This window comes from Diplotaxodon limnothrissa, linkage group LG23 (assembly GCF_057381915.1).
Source record: "Diplotaxodon limnothrissa isolate DT_005_m linkage group LG23, D_limnothrissa_male_GT1.1, whole genome shotgun sequence".
Classification (NCBI taxonomy): Eukaryota; Metazoa; Chordata; class Actinopteri; order Cichliformes; family Cichlidae; genus Diplotaxodon; species Diplotaxodon limnothrissa.
This window is the reverse complement of record NC_140617.1, coordinates 26,107,111-26,126,882: the sequence shown is the minus strand read 5'-3', so window position 1 is coordinate 26,126,882 and position 19,772 is coordinate 26,107,111.

Below are 19,772 nucleotides of genomic sequence, written 5' to 3'. Positions count from 1 at the left end.
TGTCATCTTTTTACATCACCTTTCAATTCTCTCTTCCTCTTCTAGTATTTTCTTCAACTTCCCTTTTCACCCTATTTCTACCCCTTCCTTTTTCTCCCTCTGTTACACTCCCCCATTCTCCAGTTATTGTGCTCTTTTTCTTAACTACCTAAGAGGGTTAATTTTCTTGCAACTACTATTTTTTTGGATTATAGTTGGATACTGGAGGAAAACAAGACAAATTGTGGACCAAATAAGGCAAAACAACAATAAGCGTGTTCACAAGAAGTGCACAGAGACACTAATCACACAGGTACACCATTAGTTGTAACTAACAACAAGCATTGTAGCCTTTCGTGATATGTGCTTCAAAATATAAGTCCATCAATGCAAACATTTATTGTCAATTGATAAAAACACAAAAAATATATTTTTGGTGATTTTGGGTAGTTGGTTCCACATTGAAAATAAAATAAAAGTGAACTGCATGTTTAAAATTTATGCTAAAGGGAGGGAAGGAAGGGTATGCAAGAGTCAGTAAGCAGTGACTTGGGAGTGGGACCAAGTTGGCAAATCTCCTAAGTTAAGGATCCTAAGTTAGGGTTAGGGTTAGGGTGTGTCTCCTAAGTTAAGGAGTTAAGGATCTGGAAGCAAAGCTGAACAATGGCTTAGAGTAAACCTTCACACTGAGGTTTCACTACCTCGCTACCAGTAATGGATGACTTGCCCTCTCGTTTCCACATTCTGCTTCGTCTACAGGAACCATACCAGAGGGATTGACGAGCTCTTTGAAATATTCCTTATAGTTGTATCCTCAGTTGAAGTCATCCCCACGCTTCCAGGTTAACAACAGTCTTGTTCCATGGCCTCACTGAACTCCTCCCACACCTTGGGCCTATCTCAGCTACCATAGGGCAAGAGGCGAGATAAACCCTGGACAGGTCATCAGTCTGTCACAGGGCTACCACAGAGTGACAGACAACAATTCACAATCACACATACCACCCAAAGTTTGGACCCACAAAAGAGATGATGAGAATATCCAAACTCCACTATGTGCAATATCCATCTTTTCTGGCTATAATCCACCACCTCAGGGATAATGATGCTTTCCCAAGTCAGGGCAGGAATGTAATCTGTCCAGTGTACCCCTGGTCTGGCAGTTTGACTTGCTTAAACCACTTCAATTGGATCCTTGCAATGTGGAGGAATAGACTATGAATATACTAACTTTTTCTCTTGATGAAATCATCATTGAAAAAAAACTGCATTTTGTATTTACTTGAGTTATCTTTGTCTATTTTTTAATGATCTGAAACATGTACATGTGACAAATATGTAAAAAACAAATGTGGGTTAGAATGTAGATCAACCAATAAATAGGCAGCCTGACTTTTAGGCCTGTTGTGCCTGTACAGCATCCTCCCACATATCCTGAACCAAATCACTTCTAGTTGGTGACCAGCTGACAGCTCAGCTTCTCTCTTTACCTGATAGTCTTGTCCACGGTCTGATTTATTTGAGTTCAGGGCCATGCAGAGATGTTTGAAGGGGCGGGTGCTCAAAGTTAAAAAGGGACACACAGAACCAGGCAGAATAGCAACTCCCCACATTCATCAAGAATCTAATATGGAATCACATCATACTATCACGTCCACAGGACAGATGGTATCTGATTAAATAAGTGTTATGAGATAATAAAATGCGAAGATCAGTGACAGCACTCGCATGACCCTCTTGGGGACACTCCCATAGGGCTTAAAATCTGGGACTCTGCACCAGTTGCTCTTAGAACTGAAGAATCTTCTCGGATAAGAGGTGAAACGTCTTCAAGAAACCTAAAGAAGTCCTGAAGCTTTTCTTTCCAAGCTCCTTAGATTGTTGCACAGGAAGGACTCCACATGCACACACAATTTTTTTTAAATTGCCTCATCAAAAAGGGCACTAAGGACACCCATCAGGAAAGGGGCAGGTGCTCAAGGCCCCTCCACCCCACCCCACCCCTGCACTTGCTTGTTTGAGTTCCTAACATGGATGAGTCTGCATCACACCTAGTGACAGTGAGGACCTGTTGTCCCAAAGACACAGGGAAGTAATTAACTCATCCTTCAGGTAAAACACCCGAACATACCGACAAGGCAACAGTAGTTGAGCAATTTGAAAATGAAAATGAGGAGTGTTTCCTTTTTGCTTTTTTTTTGGTAGTTGAACAGCCACTCAGTTCAGAGATTTCTGACAACTGGAAAAACTAGTAAGTGCACATAGCATAGTTTCTGTCAACAGTTCTTATTCATGTGAGTGAAGTTGGCCCCCCCACCTTCTTCAAATCCAACAAAAGTGGTATCAAACGTTTGTGCTACGTTTGTGCTGGTTTGTGCTGCTAAAATTTTCGTTTGTACCACTATCATTTTAAAGATATTATTAAAAATTTCTAGAGGTCATCAGAGGTCAACCAGCCCCCCCACATTAATGGAATCAAACAAAATTGATGTCAAATATTTGTGCTACGTTTGTGCTGGTTTGTGCTGCAAACATTTTTGTTTGTGCTGCTATCATTTTAATAATATTAATACAATAACGTCTTGATGCGTGCTTAATCATCCAGGCAAGTAAATCCCAAAAGGTTGATTCTGTTCATCTGGACATTTTCAGTGGGAGAAACGTTTCGTCACTCATCCAAGTGACTTCTTCAGTCTCAGCTGACTGCATGTTTCCCCAACCTTATAAACAGTACATAGTGAAGGAAACTAGCACCACTGAATGAACAATGTGCTGGGGGGTTAGTTCCATGATTGTTAGTATGCAAATTCTTATGACCATTGATCAATGACAACTAATCAAAGCCTACTGATCAATGGCCATGAGTACCATTCACAGAGAGTTGGGGAATGGCTACAATCACAGCATTGTAAGATGGTGAAAGATGTACCCTTGGTCCCCCCTTCTCGATTCAGAGATGGTCAGCATTCTGACAACCCGATGGACGAAGCTGTCTCTCAGTCTGCGTGTTCTGGCCCGGAGGCTCTTCAGTATCCTTCCTGATGGCAGCAAACTGAAGAAGCTGTTGGAGGGATGAGTGGAGTCACCTGTAATGGAGAGGACCTTCCAGATGAGGCAGGTGCAGTAGATCTCCTGGGGAGGGAGGCAAGAGAGGTCCCCACAATGCTCTCGGCTGCTCTCACTACCCGTTGTCATTTTTCCTGCAGAACCCAGTGCAGGAGTCATACCACACAGTGATGCAGCTGGTGAGGATCCTCTCAATGGTGCCTCTGTAGAAGGTGCTCATAATGGGGGTTGAATCTGTTGTGCTTCTCAGTTTGCAGAGGAAGTGGAGTCGCTGTTGGTCTTCTCCACATTCAGGGACAGGTTGTTGCTGCTGTACCACTCTGCCAGATGGTTAACTTCACCCCTGTAGTAGATCTCATCATTGTTGCTGATGTGACCTACCACAGTTGTGTGTGACTGGAGCTGTGTGATGGTGTGCAGTCGTGGGTCAGCAGAGTGAAGAGAAGGGGGCTGAACACACATGCTTGAGGAGCCCCCGTATTCAGTGTTCTTGGGCTGGAGGTGTTGCTGCTGACCCGTACTGTCTGCTGTCTTCCTGTCAAGAAATCTAGCAGCCAGTTACATAGCGATGTGCTGATCCACAGCAGATCCAGTATAATCATAGTATAATCTTCACGTGCTTCATCCGAAGCACACTTTCTGTGTACTCACTACCTAATTTATAGCCAAAGTATTCACTCACTGTCTCTGTACTGTTTCGCTAGCTTAGCTTAGCTCGTAGCCGACTCGTTAGCACCATGGCTACTTCACCTGTCCCTCCTGCACTTTCTTGCTCATTGTGTCAGATGTTTAGTTACTCCTCGGCCTCCTATAGCATTAATGATATCTGTAACAAATGTAGCATATTTGCAGCTCTGGAGGCCAGGATTACTGAATTGGAGACTTGGCTTCGCACCCTTCATTCACCCATAGCTAGCCAGGCCCCTGTAGCTGGTGCAGCCGAAGATAGCGTAGGCCCCGCTAGCTGTTCCCCGGCAGACCCCAAGCAGCTGGGGAAAGAGGGCGGCTGGGTGACGGTGAGGAGGAAGCATAGTCCTAAACAGAAGCCCCAGGTACACCACCAACCCGTTCATGTGTCTAACCGTTTTTCCCCACTCGGCGACACACCCGCCGGGGGTCAAACTCTGGTAATTGGTGATTCTGTTCTCAGACATGTGAAGCTAGAGACACTGGCAACCATAGTCAATTGTCTTCCAGGGGCCAGAGCAGGCGACATTGAAGGAAATTTAAAACTGCTGGCTAAGGGTAAACGTAAATTCAGTAAGATCATAATTCACGTCGGCAGTAATGACACCCGGTTACGCCAATCGGAGGTCACTAAAATCAATATTGAATCGGTGTGCAACTTTGCCAAAACAATGTCGGACTCTGTAGTTTTCTCTGGTCCCCTCCCCAATCAGACCAGGAGTGACATGTTTAGCCGCATGTTCTCCTTAAATTGCTGGCTGTCTGAGTGGTGTCCCAGAAACGATGTGGGCTTCATAGATAATTGGCAAACCTTCTGGAGGAAACCTGGTCATGTTAGGAGAGACGACATCCATCCCACTTTGGATGGAGCAGCTCTCATTTCTAGAAATATGGACAAATTTATTAAACCCCCAAAATATGACTATCCAGAGTTGGGACCAGGAAGCAGAGTTGCAGTCTTACACGCCTCTCTGCAGCTTCTCTCCTCCTGCTACCCCCCCCAAAAACCCATCTCCATAGAGACTGTGTCAGCTCCCAAACAGACAAAAAACAAACTAAAAACCAGCAACAAACTACGGTGGCCCCTAGAGACAAAGCACGTACAAACTCCAAAACACTTACAAATTCCAAATAGCACGAACAAACTCCAAAACACATGCAAACTCCAAAACACGTACAAACTCCAAAACATGTACAAAATCCAAAACACATGCAAAATCCAAAACATGTGCAAGCTCCAAAACACTTACAAAATACAAAACACATGCAAAATCCAAAACACTTACAAACTCCAAAACACATGCAAGCTCCAAAACACTTACAAAATACAAAACACATGCAAAATACAAACCACGTACAAAATATAAAACACATGCAAAATCCAAAACACGTACAAAATACAAAACACGTGCAAAATCCAAAACACTTACAAAATACAAAACACATGCAAAATCCAAAACATGTACAAAATCCAAAACACATGCAAAATACAAAACACTTACAAAATACAAAACACATGCAAAATACAAAAAACGTACAAAATACAAAACATGCAAAATACAAAACACGTACAAAATCCAAAACACGTGCAAAATCCAAAACACTTACAAAATCCAAAACACGTGCAAAATACAAAACACGTGCAAAATACAAAACACGTACAAAATACAAAACACGCACAAACTCCAAAACACGTACAAAATACAAAACACGTGCAAAATACAAAACACGTACAAAATACAAAACACTTGCAAAACCCAAAACACATGCATATCCCAAAACACATGCAAATTCCAAAACACAACGGAAGTGCTCCAGGACGCTAGGGGCAGTGTTGAGCTTTTGTTACCTAGTAACTACACAAGCCAGGAAGTACCAATGACCGGATTTGGGGTCTGCAGCCTTAAAGGCCGCATTTTAAGGCCGATTACGTCACAGCGACACGACGAAGACTGTCCCAATTCAAAGGCTGCTCTCTCTTTTTCTTTCTCTCTGATTGTGGAATAAAAGTATGAACATGTGTTTATAAGTTACACTTGTGTTTGAATCCTGCAGCTTATCACACATTTGATTTCTATGTGTGACACCTGCAAGTGTCCAGAGTGAGGACAGACTGAGGGACCCACTGCTGCACATCATCTGTGAGGCTTTGCACCCCTGATGATCCACCAGGACAAACTCAGCAGTATGTGAGGAAGAGGAGGAGGAAGAGCCAGCAGCAGCTGACAGATGGAGAGAATAGACAGACTGTTCCCTGTTTGTGAAGGACTGCTAAGAAAGTTTAACATAACTAATTGTCTGTCCTGAATCAGTCTTATTAGGTAATGTTCAAATAATTTGATCATTCCAGTGTTTTCAGTGTGGGAGAAAGTACCCAGGGCATTCAGGTTACACACTATGAAAGGAACCAACAAGTTTAATGTTCAGAAAAATAAAGTATGTATCAGCAGCAGAATGGAGCTAAAAATAAATGTTTGTTTCAGTTCTATGAAGCTTTGAGTATTTTGGATTAGTAGGACTGCTGTGTTTGTTACATCATATTGCTGTAATTGTTTATATGCTTTATATATTCTGAGGTAAGTTGATCTATAGTGTCACATCATATTCTATAAGGATGTTATGTGTTTGTATACTTTCTGCCCAGTTTGACCCATTTAGCAGAATTCAGCCTGTTTAAGGCTCTGATATCTATTCTGTATGACTTAAAGCAGTTATGACATGGTCTGATTTTCTAACCCAATAAAGGAATGTTTAATATATCAGTCTACCCTTCATTCTATCAGAAACAGTTATCACAGCTTGTACATTTTCTTTTTACACATGTATGTAAGCATTGAGCCAAATTTAGTAATGCCAACATACTGAAGGAACAACATTTGTCTCTTATATATGATACACCTATATATGCACTGTCAATATACATTTTGAACCAGCTGCAGATGTCAGAGTAACAACTGACTGACCCCCACATAAAGTGCGTTACAGTAGTCCACAGGGGAAGAAATAAAAGCATGGATCACGGTTTCAAAGTGCTGCCTAGGAAGAAAAGATTTCACTCTTGCCAGTCGCCTTAAATGATAAATATGGACTGGTTCAACTTAAAACCAAAGGCAGTAACAACAGGTTTAAAATAAACTTCCAGGGGTTCCAAATGAAAAGAAGAGGACTCACAGGAGCCACTGGGACCAAACACCAACAAATCTGGTTTTTTTTCATTCAAATTTAAAAAGTTTAGAGCCAACCAAGCTTTAATGTCATAGGCATGTCAAGAGAGGTTTTATTCAGATGCCATCCTTCTGCTTCAGTGGCAAATAAATTTGGCAGTCATTCCTATATACTTGTCTTTGAGTGAAGATTTAAGGTGGTAAGACATGTAAATAACTGCAACTTGAATCTGTACTGAAGCTCAGTATTTGACACAGAGTTCATGTTCACTGCTGTAATAGCTAATAATGACTAATATAATAACCATAATATTGGCCATATTATATTTACATTACCAAAGTGATATGACTTTAGTCTCATGAACAACATTAGCTAATTGTTATTTACTAGCTAATCTTAAATGACTGTTCAGTACAGAAATGAAGCCCAACAATCATGTTTTACTGTCCTGTGGTCTCAGCCTCAGATACTTATCAAATCACACAAAGCTCTTGTAGAAACAAACAAACAAATGAAAAAAATATGTTCTCCTTCATTTCTGTCAAACAAAGTTGTATGACACGTTTCCAGCTGTTAGTATCATGGTTGCTAGGCAACCTGGGAAGCACGACGGAGACTAGAGCCCATGTGTTTGCAACAAATTTGCCGTTTATTTTGCAAATCGAGCTCAACACTGCCCCTAGCGTCCTGGAGCACTTCCGTTGTGATTTGGAGTTTGCATGTGTTTTGGAGTTTGCATGTGTTTTGGAGTTTGCATGTGTTTTGGATTTTGTACGTGTTTTGTATTTTGCATGTGTTTTGGATTTTGTACGTGTTTTGGAGTTTGCATGTGTTTTGGATTTTGTACGTGTTTTGGATTTTGCATGTGTTTTGGATTTTGTATGTGTTTTGGAGTTTGCATGTGTTTTGGATTTTGTACGTGTTTTGGATTTTGCATGTGTTTTGTATTTTGTATGTGTTTTGGAGTTTGCATGTGTTTTGAATTTTCTACGTGTTTTAGAGTTTGCATGTGTTTTGGATTTTGTATGTGTTTTGGAGTTTGCACGTGTTTTGAATTTTGTACGTGTTTTGTATTTTGCACGTGTTTTGGATTTTGTACCTGTTTTGGATTTTGCACGTGTTTTGGATTTTGCATGTGTTTTGGATTTTGTACGTGTTTTGGAGTTTGTACGTGTTTTGGAGTTTGCATGTGTTTTGGATTTTGTACGTGTTTTGGAGTTTGTGCGTGCTATTTGGAATTTGTAAGTGTCTTGGAGTTTGTACATGCTTTGTCTCTAGGGGCCACCGTAACAAACAACTTAAACATAAACAATTACAAAGAAAGAACAATACAGTATCCACATCTGAACCAAAGAGTAAAACAGTGAAATGTGGATTATTAAATATTAGGTCTCTCTCCTCCAAGTCTCTGTTAGTACATGACTTAATAATTGATCAACAAATTGATTTACTCTGCCTTACAGAAACCTGGTTGCAGCAGGATGATTATGTTAGTTTAAATGAATCAACACCCCCGAGTCATTCTAACTACCAGAAATCTCGAAGCACAGGCCGAGGGGGCGGTGTGGCAGCAATTTTTCACACCAGCATATTAATTAATGAAAGACCAAGACAGACTTTTAACTCATTTGAAAGCCTGATGCTTAACATTGTCCACCCCAGCTGTGAAACTCAGAAACCAGTCTTACTTGTTATCATCTATCGTCCACCTGGGCCTTACACAGAGTTTCTGTCTGATTTCTCAGACTTTATATCTAATTTAGTTCTGAGCTCAGATAAAATAATTATTGTGGGTAATTTTAACATCCATGTAGATGCTAAAAATGACAGCCTCAACATGGCATTTAGTCTGTTATTAGACTCAATTGGTTTCTCTCAAAATGTAAAAGAACCCACCCACCACTTTAATCACACTCTAGATCTTGTTTTAACATATGGCATACAAACTGAACATTTAACAGTGTTTCCTGAAAACCCTCTCCTGTCTGATCATTTCCTGATAACATTTACATTTACAATAATTGATTACACAGCAGTGGAGAGCAGACTCTATCACAGTAGATGTCTTTCTGAAAGCGCTGTAACTAAGTTTAAGAATATAATCCACCCACTGTTATCATCTTCAATGCCCTGTACCAACATAGAGCAGAGCAGCTATCTGAACGCTACCCCAACAGAGGTCGATTATCTTGTTAATAATTTCACCTCCTCACTACGTACGACTCTGGATACTGTAGCTCCTGTGAAAACTAAGGTCTCTAATCAGAAGTACCTGACTCCGTGGTATAATTCTCAAACACGTACCCTAAAGCAGATGACTCGTAATCTGGAGAGGAAATGGCGTGTCACAAATTTAGAGGATCATCATTTAGCCTAGAGAAATAGTTTGCTGCTTTATAAGAAAGCCCTCCGCAAAGCCAGAACATCTTACTATTCATCACTGATTGAAGAAAATAAGAACAACCCCAGGTTTCTCTTCAGCACTGTAGCCAGGCTGACAAAAAGTCAGAGCTCTTTTGAGCCAACAATCCCTTTAACGTTAACTAGTAATGACTTCATGAACTTCTTCACAAATAAAATTTTTATCATTAGAGAAAAAATTACCAGTAATCATCCCACAGATGTAATATTATCTACAGCTACTCTTAGTACCATTGATGTTAAGTTAGACTCTTTTTCTGTAATTGATCTTTCTGAGTTAACTTCAATAATTACTTCCTCCAAACCATCAACGTGTCTTTTAGACCCCATTCCTACAAAACTGCTCAAAGAAGTCCTGCCATTAATTAATTCTTCGATCTTAAATATGATCAACCTATCTCTAATAATCGGCTATGTACCACAGGCCTTCAAGCTAGCTGTAGTTAAACCTTTACTCAAAAAGCCATCTCTAGACCCAGCAGTCTTAGCTAATATAGGCCAATCTCCAACCTTCCTTTCATATCAAAAATCCTTGAAAGAGTAGTTGTCAAACAGCTAACAGATCATCTGCAGAGGAATGGTTTATTTGAAGAGTTTCAGTCAGGTTTCAGAGCTCATCACAGCACAGAAACAGCTTTAGTGAAGGTTACAAATGATCTTCTTATGGCCTCTGACAGTGGACTCATCTCTGTGCTTGTCCTGCTAGACCTTAGTGCAGCATTCGACACTGTCGACCATAATATCCTATTAGAGCGATTAGAACATGCTGTAGGTATTACAGGTACTGCACTGCAGTGGTTTGTATCATATCTATCTAATAGACTCCAGTTTGTGCATGTAAATGGAGAGTCCTCTTCACACACTGAGGTTAATTATGGAGTTCCACAGGGTTCAGTGCTAGGACCAATTCTGTTTACATTATACATGCTTCCCTTAGGCAGTATCATTAGAAGACATAGCATACATTTTCATTGCTATGCAGATGACACCCAGCTCTATCTGTCCATGAAGCCAGATAACACACACCAATTAGTTAAACTGCAGGAATGTCTTAAAGACATAAAGACCTGGATGGCCGCTAACTTTCTGCTTCTTAATTCAGATAAAACTGAGGTTATTGTACTCGGCCCTGAAAAGCCTAGAAATATGGTATCTAACCAAATTCTTACTCTGGATGGCATTACCTTGGCCTCCAGTAACGCTGTGAGGAACCTTGGAGTCATTTTTGACCAGGACATGTCCTTCAATGCACATATTAAACAAATATGTAAGACTGCGTTCTTCCATTTGCGCAACATCTCTAAAATTAGAAATATCCTGTCTCAGAGTGACGCTGAAAAACTAGTTCATGCATTTATTACTTCCAGGCTGGACTACTGTAATTCATTATTATCAGGATGTCCAAAAAAACTCACTGAAAAGCCTTCAGCTAATCCAAAATGCTGCAGCAAGAGTACTGACAGGGACTAGAAAGAGAGAGCATATTTCTCCTGTTTTGGCTTCCCTTCATTAGCTTCCTGTTAAATCCAGAATTGAATTCAAAATCCTGCTCCTCACATACAAGGTCTTAAATAATCAGGCCCCATCTTATCTTAATGACCTTGTAGTACCATATCACCCTATTAGAGCACTTCGCTCTCGCTCTGCAGGCCTACTTGTTGTTCCTAGAATACTTGAAAGTAGAATGGGAGGGAGAGCCTTCAGTTTTCAGGCCCCTCTTCTGTGGAACCAGCTTCCAGTTTGGATTCGGGAGACAGACACTATCTCTACTTTTAAGATTAGGCTTAAAACTTTCCTTTTTGCTAAAGCATATAGTTAGGGCTGGACCAGGTGACCCTGAATCCTCCCTTAGTTATGCTGCAATAGACATAGGCTGCCGGGGGATTCCCATGATGCATTGAGTTTTTCCTTTCCAGTCACCTTTCTCGCTCACTATGTATTAACAGACCTCTCTGCATTGAATCATATCTGTTATTAACCTCTGTCTCTCTTCCACAGCATGTCTTTATCCTGTCTTCCTTCTCTCACCCCAACCGGTCGCAGCAGATGGCCGCCCCTCCCTGAGCCTGGTTCTGCCGGAGGTTTCTTCCTGTTAAAAGGGAGTTTTTCCTTCCCACTGTTGCCAAAGTGCTTGCTCATAGGGGCTCATATGATTGTTGGGTTTTTCTCTGTATCTATGAAGCGCCTTGAGGCGACTTATGTTGTGATTTGGCGCTATATAAATAAAATTGAATTGAATTGAAGTCTATGAACAGCACTCTGACATATGAGTCTCTAGTGTTCAGATGTGTGAGGGCTGAATGAGGGGCAGTTGAAATTCCATCATCGGTTGAGCGTTTTGACGTGTATGCAAACTCAAATGGATCCAGGTTGGGGGAAAGAGATAATTTGATTTGATGCATGACTAACCATTCAAAGCACTTCATAATGATGGAGGTGAGTTTGACAGGACGGTAGTCCTTAAAGCAGGAGGCAGATGACTTCTTGGGTACAGTAATGATGGTGGAGGCTTTGAGGCATGTGGGAACGACGGCCTGACCCTAGTGATGTGTTAAAGATGTCTGTGAAGACATTTGTGAGTTCCACAGCATAGTCCGTCAGTGCTCGTCCAAGGATGTTATCAGGACCCGGAGCTTTGCGTGTATTGATTTTGGCAAGGGATCTCCACACACTGTCTGTTGATTGTGTCACCACGGTCTGCAGAGTGGGCTTGTAGTCTGTGATGGTTTGTCTGTGAAGGTTCTCAGTCATCCAGGTCATCGTAGTCAAAGGAGCTTGCAAAGAAAAGCGTCTGGACTTCTTTAAGTTACTTGAAGACGTTTCACCTCTCATCCGAGAATCTTCTTCAGTTCTAAGTTCAAATGGTGGAGAGTCCCAGATATAAACCTAGTGGGAGTATCCCCCCACAGAGGGACAAAAGGACCCCCTGATGATCCTCTAATCGCCTGAGCCAAGGTGTGAAACTGGGTGTGGGTCCCAATCAGCCAGAGTTTCGGGTGAGTTCATTGTGAAACCTGGCCCCACCTTATCATGCGAATTCCTGAGATCAGATGGCCCAGGATGTGAGTGGGCGTTAAGGCGTCTGGGAAGGGATCTCAAAACTGGATTATAGATGGCAGAGAGTTGGTGTCTTCAACGGCTTCAAGTAACTTAAAGAAGTCCAGACGCTTTTCCTTGCAAGCTCCTTTGACTCTGTGATGGTTTGTATTCCTTGCCACTGCCTCCAAGTATTTCTGCTGTCGCTGAAGCTTTGCTGTAGCTGTAGCTGTAGCTGATGCCACGTGACAGGTTTGCCCTTGCTGTTCTTAGGCTCACCTAATTCCCGGCTCTGAAGGCTTGCATTTCTCAACCTTAGGAGCCTTTAAACCGGACCTGTGAGCCATGGTTTCTGATTGCCCCGGACAGTGATAGTCCTGGTCTCTGTGACATCATCGATGCGTTTTGGGATGTAGGCAATGACAGTTTCTGTATATTCCTGAAAGTCTGTGGTGTTGTCGTGTGTGGCAGCCTGTGGTGGAAAAGCAGTCTTGCGGTGCCTCTGACGACCCTTCTGGCCACACAAACCAGTTCGTAAGCAGGTACTGCTTACGAACTGGTTTGGTGACTTTGACCAGGGGCCTGGGGGAACCCATGGCACACCTAGGTTTCTGCCTGTACTGACCCTTATGCAAAATAGGTGGAATTAAGACACAGTTCCAAAAGCAAACACAACTGATCAGTGCTGAGAGTGGTCCTGTTGCTGAGGTTGGGATGATCCTGTAATCTCTTATGAACTACCTCCAACGCTTCCGTGACTGGGATGCAAGTGAAGACAGATGTAACATCTCTCTCTCACTGTACATGTACTGTTTATAAGATTGGGGAAACCTGCACAAACAAAATATTTTGCAGCACAAACCAGCACAAATGTTTGACATCAATTTTGTTTGATTTGAAGAAGGTGGGGAGGCCAACTTCACTCACATGTGTTTATAAGGTTGGGGAAACATGCAGTCAGCTGAGACTGGAGAAGTCACTTGGATGAGTGACGAAACATTTCTCCCAGTGAAAATGTCCAGATGAACAGAATCAACCATTTGGGATTTACTTACCTGGATGATTAAGCGCGCATCAAGATGTTATTTTATTAATATTTTTAAAGTGATAGCAGCACAAACGAAAATTTCTGGTTGACCTTTTGACCTTTACATTTTCATTAATATCTTTAAAAAAGAAGCAGCACAAACAACAATCTTAGCAGCACAAACAACAATTTTAGCAGCACAAACCAGCACAAACGTAGCACAAACATTTGATACCACTTTTGTTGGACTTCAAGAAGGTGGGGGGGGGGGCAACTTCACTCACATCCTCAATGGTAATAAGGCTTTCCCAAATCAGGGGAGGAATATAATCTTTTCAGCGTACCCCTGGTCTGCCAATCTGACATGTCCAAACCCCTCAATTGGATCATTTTAATGTGGAGGAACAGATTCAATTTTGGATAATTTTTTCTTATCAGTGAATTAAATCATCATCAAAAAACTGCATTTTTTATTTACCTGGGTATTTTTGTCTATTTTTTTTTTATGATCTGACAAAGAAAAAGGAATCAGGAAAAGGACAAATACTTTTTCACAGTGCTGTACATGTGGGTTAGAATGTAGATCAACTTGTAAATAGGTAGCCTGGATTTCACTTTTGGGTCACACCCAGTGACAGTCAAGACCTGTTGTCCATCCCAAAGACACGGAGAAGTAATTAACTCATCCCTCAGGGAAAAACCCAAACATACCGACAAGGCAAGACAGACTTGAGGAATTTATGAGCGCGAACCAAGAAAAACTAGTAACTGCACGTAGCTTCTGCACGTAGTTTCTGTTGGCAACACTCCTTATCTTTGTAAAAGATAAACTATAAGTTTTTTACAAGGCTGGAAAAAGAAAATGAGGAGGGGTGCTAACTAAAGTGACTTTCACTGAATTAAAGTACAAGATATCATGTTTACTTCCACTTTGTTGTCATATTATTCATTCTGTGAACAAAGAGAAACCTGTAAATAACTCATGAAAGAATAAAGTTACATTGAAACCAAGCACACCATTGTTTTTCTTGTGACAATACCAATAAGTTGCATACAACTGTCATTCACCCAGCAGTGCAAATGAAAATTAGAGCCGGTTCCTTGATCTAATGTGTTCAGGGTGTGGTGTTTGGGGACGCTGAACCACACAGGTGCTCTCTATCATGTGATCATGCCTTACCTATTTCAGTAGGATGTCGAGACCTGATGAGAGGTGTGGTGTAGAGGTGAAATGGACAGCTGGAAAGCTGCACAAGCAGTCAGGTTTATGAAACACTTGCTAATAGAGGTTCAGTCATTTGTAAAGGTTCAGTCATTTAGTCTGGAGCGTTATGCCACAAAGTTATCTTGCAGGGTTATGTTACATGACTGGAAAAAGAAAAACAGACATGAGGAGTGGTAGTTTTCATTTTCAAACAAGCCTAACACAGATTTCAAGTCAAAAATATCGTGTTTACTTCCTTGAAAGTGTTAAATATCAACACTTCACCGAGTTCTTTTGATTCCTCAAAGGCATCTGATGGAAGAAAACACACTGCTCAGTAGATCATTTAACACTTTTATTCTCTCACAAAACACTTCTAGGAGGGAGATGCGTCCTGCGTGACACGCTGCCGCGGACCTTGAAACGGCTGTCCCATTCTAGTCTAAACAACAGCATTTCAGTAAATCTCCCCTAAAAGATGGTTCCCTGTTGTCTACTTGTACACTCAAGCGTGGGTAAAGGTCTCCATCATTCTACTACTAAAGGACATGTAGTCTAATGCCTTTATTATCAGGGCCATGTCCACTCAATACTATATGACATTTTGGTTAATATAGCACAGTGATAAGGCACTTCAGAAACTTCATTTTAACAAACTTCCACTTTCTGCCAGATAATCTGCTACCCCGTGGTTGTAGCAGACTACATAAGCTCTCTTACCCAGTGAATTTGCTGAGAGGAAGAGCATTCGGTCGAAGCTTATTTCACTTTTGGTTTTATTGCCTCCTGCTGTGAGTTTCGACTCACTTAAGTGAGTGAGAGAAGTTTCTGTGCTTGTAAGTGTTTTTATTGCAGACCCTCGTGCCGCTTCCTAGTGTAGCAGGTTGGAAAAGGCTACATGTTTATTTTTGTAAGGAAACCAAATACCCCCTCATTTTTTTGTTTATTATTGTGAATTATTTTGACATTGTTATGCATTGCCAGACCAAAGTTATATCTCATTCCAGACCATCACAGACTACAGGACCACCAAACCCTCCCCCGCATCCTCTGATGTCTCCTTCCTCAACGAGCTCAACAACTTTTATGCTCGTTTTGAGCGAGGGAACCCCACAACCACAACCAAAGCAGACATGACGCCAGACCACCAACCTATGACTCTCTCCCCCACCGATGTAGGAGCGGTGCTGAGCAGGATCAATGTCCACAAGGCTGCAGGCCCTGATGGCATCCCCGGGCGTGTTCTCAGAGCGTGTTCTGGGGAGCTTGCAGGAGTGCTCACAGACATATTCAATCTGTCCTTGGCCCACGCTGTGGTACCGGCCTGCTTCAAATCCACCTCCATCGTCCCGATACCCAAAAACTCCAACCCATCTTGCCTCAATGATTACCGCCCAGTAGCACTCACCCCCATCATCACTAAGTGCTTAGAGCGACTGGTCCTAGCACACTTCAAATCCTGTCTCCCCCCCACCCTGGACCCCCACCAATTCGCATACCGCCGGAACAGGAGCACAGAGGATGCAGTCTCCATCGCAATGCACTCTGTCCTCTCACACCTGGACAACAACAACACCTACGCCAGAATGCTGTTTATAGACTTCAGTTCAGCATTCAATACAATCCACCCCTCACAACTCATCAGGAAACTGACAGACCTGGGTATCAGTTCCCTCACCTGCAAATGGTTACTGGACTTCCTGACCAACCGCCCCCAACATGTCCGGCTGGATAACCGCTGCTCATCTACCATCACAATGAACACCGGTGTACCACAAGGCTGTGTGATGAGCCCTTTCCTCTACTCCCTCTTCACCCACGACTGCAGACCTGCTGATGGTTCCAACACCATCATTAAGTTTGCAGATGACACCACGGTGATTGGCCTCATCAGTGACAACGATGAGGCCGCCTACAGGGAGGAGGTGGATCGTCTGGCTGAGTGGTGCGACAGAAACAACCTGCTGCTTAACACCGAGAAGACCAAGGAGCTCATCGTGGACTACAGGAGGAATGCTGACCCACATCCACCCATCCACATTAAGGGGACGGCTGTGGAGCGTGTGAGCAGCTTCAAGTTCCTGGGAGTCCACATCTCCGAGGATCTCACCTGGACGACCAACTGCTCCAAGCTGGTCAAGAAGGCTCACCAGCGCCTCTTCTTCTTGAGGACTCTGAGGAAGAACCACCTGTCCTCAGACATCCTGGTGAACTTCTATCGCTGCACCATCGAGAGCATCCTGACCAACTGTATAACAGTCTGGTACGGGAACTGCTCTGCCTCGGACCGGAAGGCGTTGCAGAGGGTCGTGAAAACTGCCCAGCGCATCGCCGGAGCACCACTTCCTGCCATAAAAGACATCTACAGGAAGCGGTGTCTGAAAAGGGCTGGGAAAATCATCAAAGACCCCAGTCACCCATCACATGGACTCTTCACCCTCCTGCCCTCTGGGAGGCGCCACAGGAGCCTCCGGACTAAGACCACCAGGTACCGGAACAGCTTCTTCCCCACAGCTGTCAGACTCCTGAACTCTGCCTCCTGACATCTGACCCACGTTAAACTCATGGACTGAACATACACACACCCACAATGGACAACTGTACCCTCAAACACAATAATAACATGGACTGAACCACCACTCACAACCACTAGCACTTTATATAGCCTCTGTAGAAACTATCTACACCCTCACTTATCTTAACTGCACTACTGTATAGCTCTGTGTAAATAATCATTCTGTACATTCGATAATCTTTAATCCTACAACTGTTTACAACTTGCATAGTTCCCATTTCTGTATAGCTGTATATCCCAGATTCTGTAAAGTTATTTATTTCATATTCTGTATAGTTTTTCATATTTATATCCTGTTCATATCCTGTACATAGCTTGTACTCACTACAGCCTGTACATACTTATAGTTATAGAATATTCACAACATACTTCATACCGTGTACATTATAACATACCATAATAGACCCATTTCTGTAATATACTCACATATCTATATTATTGCTAATATATATTGTAATATATCTATATCACTAAAGCACTTCTGGATGGATGCAAACTGCATTTCGTTGCCCTGTACCTGTGCATGTGCAATGACAATAAAGTTGAATTCTATTCTTCTATTCTATTATGCTAGTAGATGGTGCTCTTGCACTGCTGTAGAACTACCAGAGAGACTCTAGCTATAGGCTCTGCGCATGCGCAGCTTAGAAATAAATGAGCTCCGGCCTTAGCAAGACGCTAACTTTGGTGTCCTCTCTATTAATCCACAGGTGCTGACAAACAAACTTTTATGTTACCGAACTGGTTCTGAATGTCATGTAAGTTGAGTAACAACTGTTCGGCCATATTTTGAGATGATTGTGATGATGTTGTTTTTAGGGGTGCAACGATACTCGTATCGATATTGAACCGTTCGATACAGTGCTTTCGGTTCGGTACGCATATGTATCGAACAATACAAAATTTTTAATTTATTTTATCAACTTTCCTTCTGACGATGCTGTCTGTGTTGAGCGCTCAGTGGATCTGCGCTCGACAGTGCAGCCTAGGCGGAGTAGTCGAACGCAGATTCACTGAGCGCAGGGCAAGCTAGCGAGACAGAAGTTAAGCTCTCCTTGCAACATGGCAAATTGAACCCGCCCCTCATTCAGATCTGGCGTTTGGAACTATTTTGGTTTTCATGTGACGTATGACCCTGAAGGTAAGCGCGTCAGGGACTAAAGTAAAACAGTATGTTGGATGTGCCACGCAATGCTCAATTACATGGGTGGGAACTAGTGTGTTAGCGCAGTTAGCTCGTTAACGTGTTGGCCGTCCAGCCCCATTAACCGGGGCGATCCGGGGTAGCTCGTTAACGGAGATTTGCCGTGTTGTGGCGTTAACGTCATTTCATCGAGATTTACGCTGACAGCACTAGTGGGAACACAACGAATATGACTGCACATTTATGCTGACATCATCCTAGTGCAAAGACAAGTGGAAGCAGACAAAAACAACAAGCACGCATGCTACAAACTTTACACAAGTCATTTAGAGAGCCGTTAGCACATGATTCTCCTTATGGGGACCTGATATGTTTATTATGCTGCTGAGAATATAGCCCAGAAGAAGTGTATAGTATAGCTTTTATTTCGGAAAGAGCCATTTCTCTGTAATAAACTCTCTTTTCCAAAGATGAGTGATTCCTCAATCAGATACAGGGCTCGCAAAATCGCTAGCCCGACATCCCGGGGCTAGCGATTTTTCCAGTCGGGCTACCAAAATCTATCTCTTCCCTGCCCATCGGGCTATTGTAGGAAGGAAAAATATATGTCAATGCTTTTGCATTCTTTCGGAAATGTAGCTGGGTAATTATGTCATTGGCATCGGTGAGCCACTGTCAATATGTGACATATTGAAATCGCGTTTGAATTTGCGCTTGTTTTTTGCTTTCACTTTGCAATCGCGCAAACTGTGTATAGAGAGCGACAGCACTGATCTGTGAGTGATGATAATTTGTGCACCAATTCCTCTGACATCGTCTTATCAATCGTTAGCTTACTACGCAAACATGACAAGTGAACTCTCCCGCAGCAAGCTTAAACATGTGAGAGGTTGATCGCGCAGAGAATCGCTGAGCTTATGTGAGTGCGTGTGTAAAAGCAGCAGGATTTATATTTTAGTTCTGCTGAGCCAAATAAGACAGGTCAGGGTGAAGGGTGAAGGGTGACAGCCAAAGAAAAGCTTACCACAAAACGGAAAAGTTATGACAAATCAGACTATAAGGCAAAAAGAAAGTGCAGCTTTATGGTTTCATGGACAAAAGAATTTCTGTGGCTGCAATATGACGAGCTAAATAACCGGGGCTGCACATAAGTGGTCCGCAGGTGCGCATTCGCTGTCAAAATAAAAAACGCGCACAAGATAAGAAGTTGCAATGCGTCTTTGCGTACATAAGATTTTCAGGAGGAGGACAGACATTTGTTTAGAATTCTTAAAGATGTTGAAGAAGCAAGCTCCTTTAAGCAATTACTGTGATGTTCCTCCACCTCCAAAGAAATGTCAGGAGTCCGAACCACAAAAGAAGCACGTATTCTCGGAAAAGTAGTTGCAGGAGGTGAGCTGGCTTCAAACAAATGATGAACGCACAGAGATGTGGTGCGGAATGTGCCGTGAAAATTTAATAAATGACA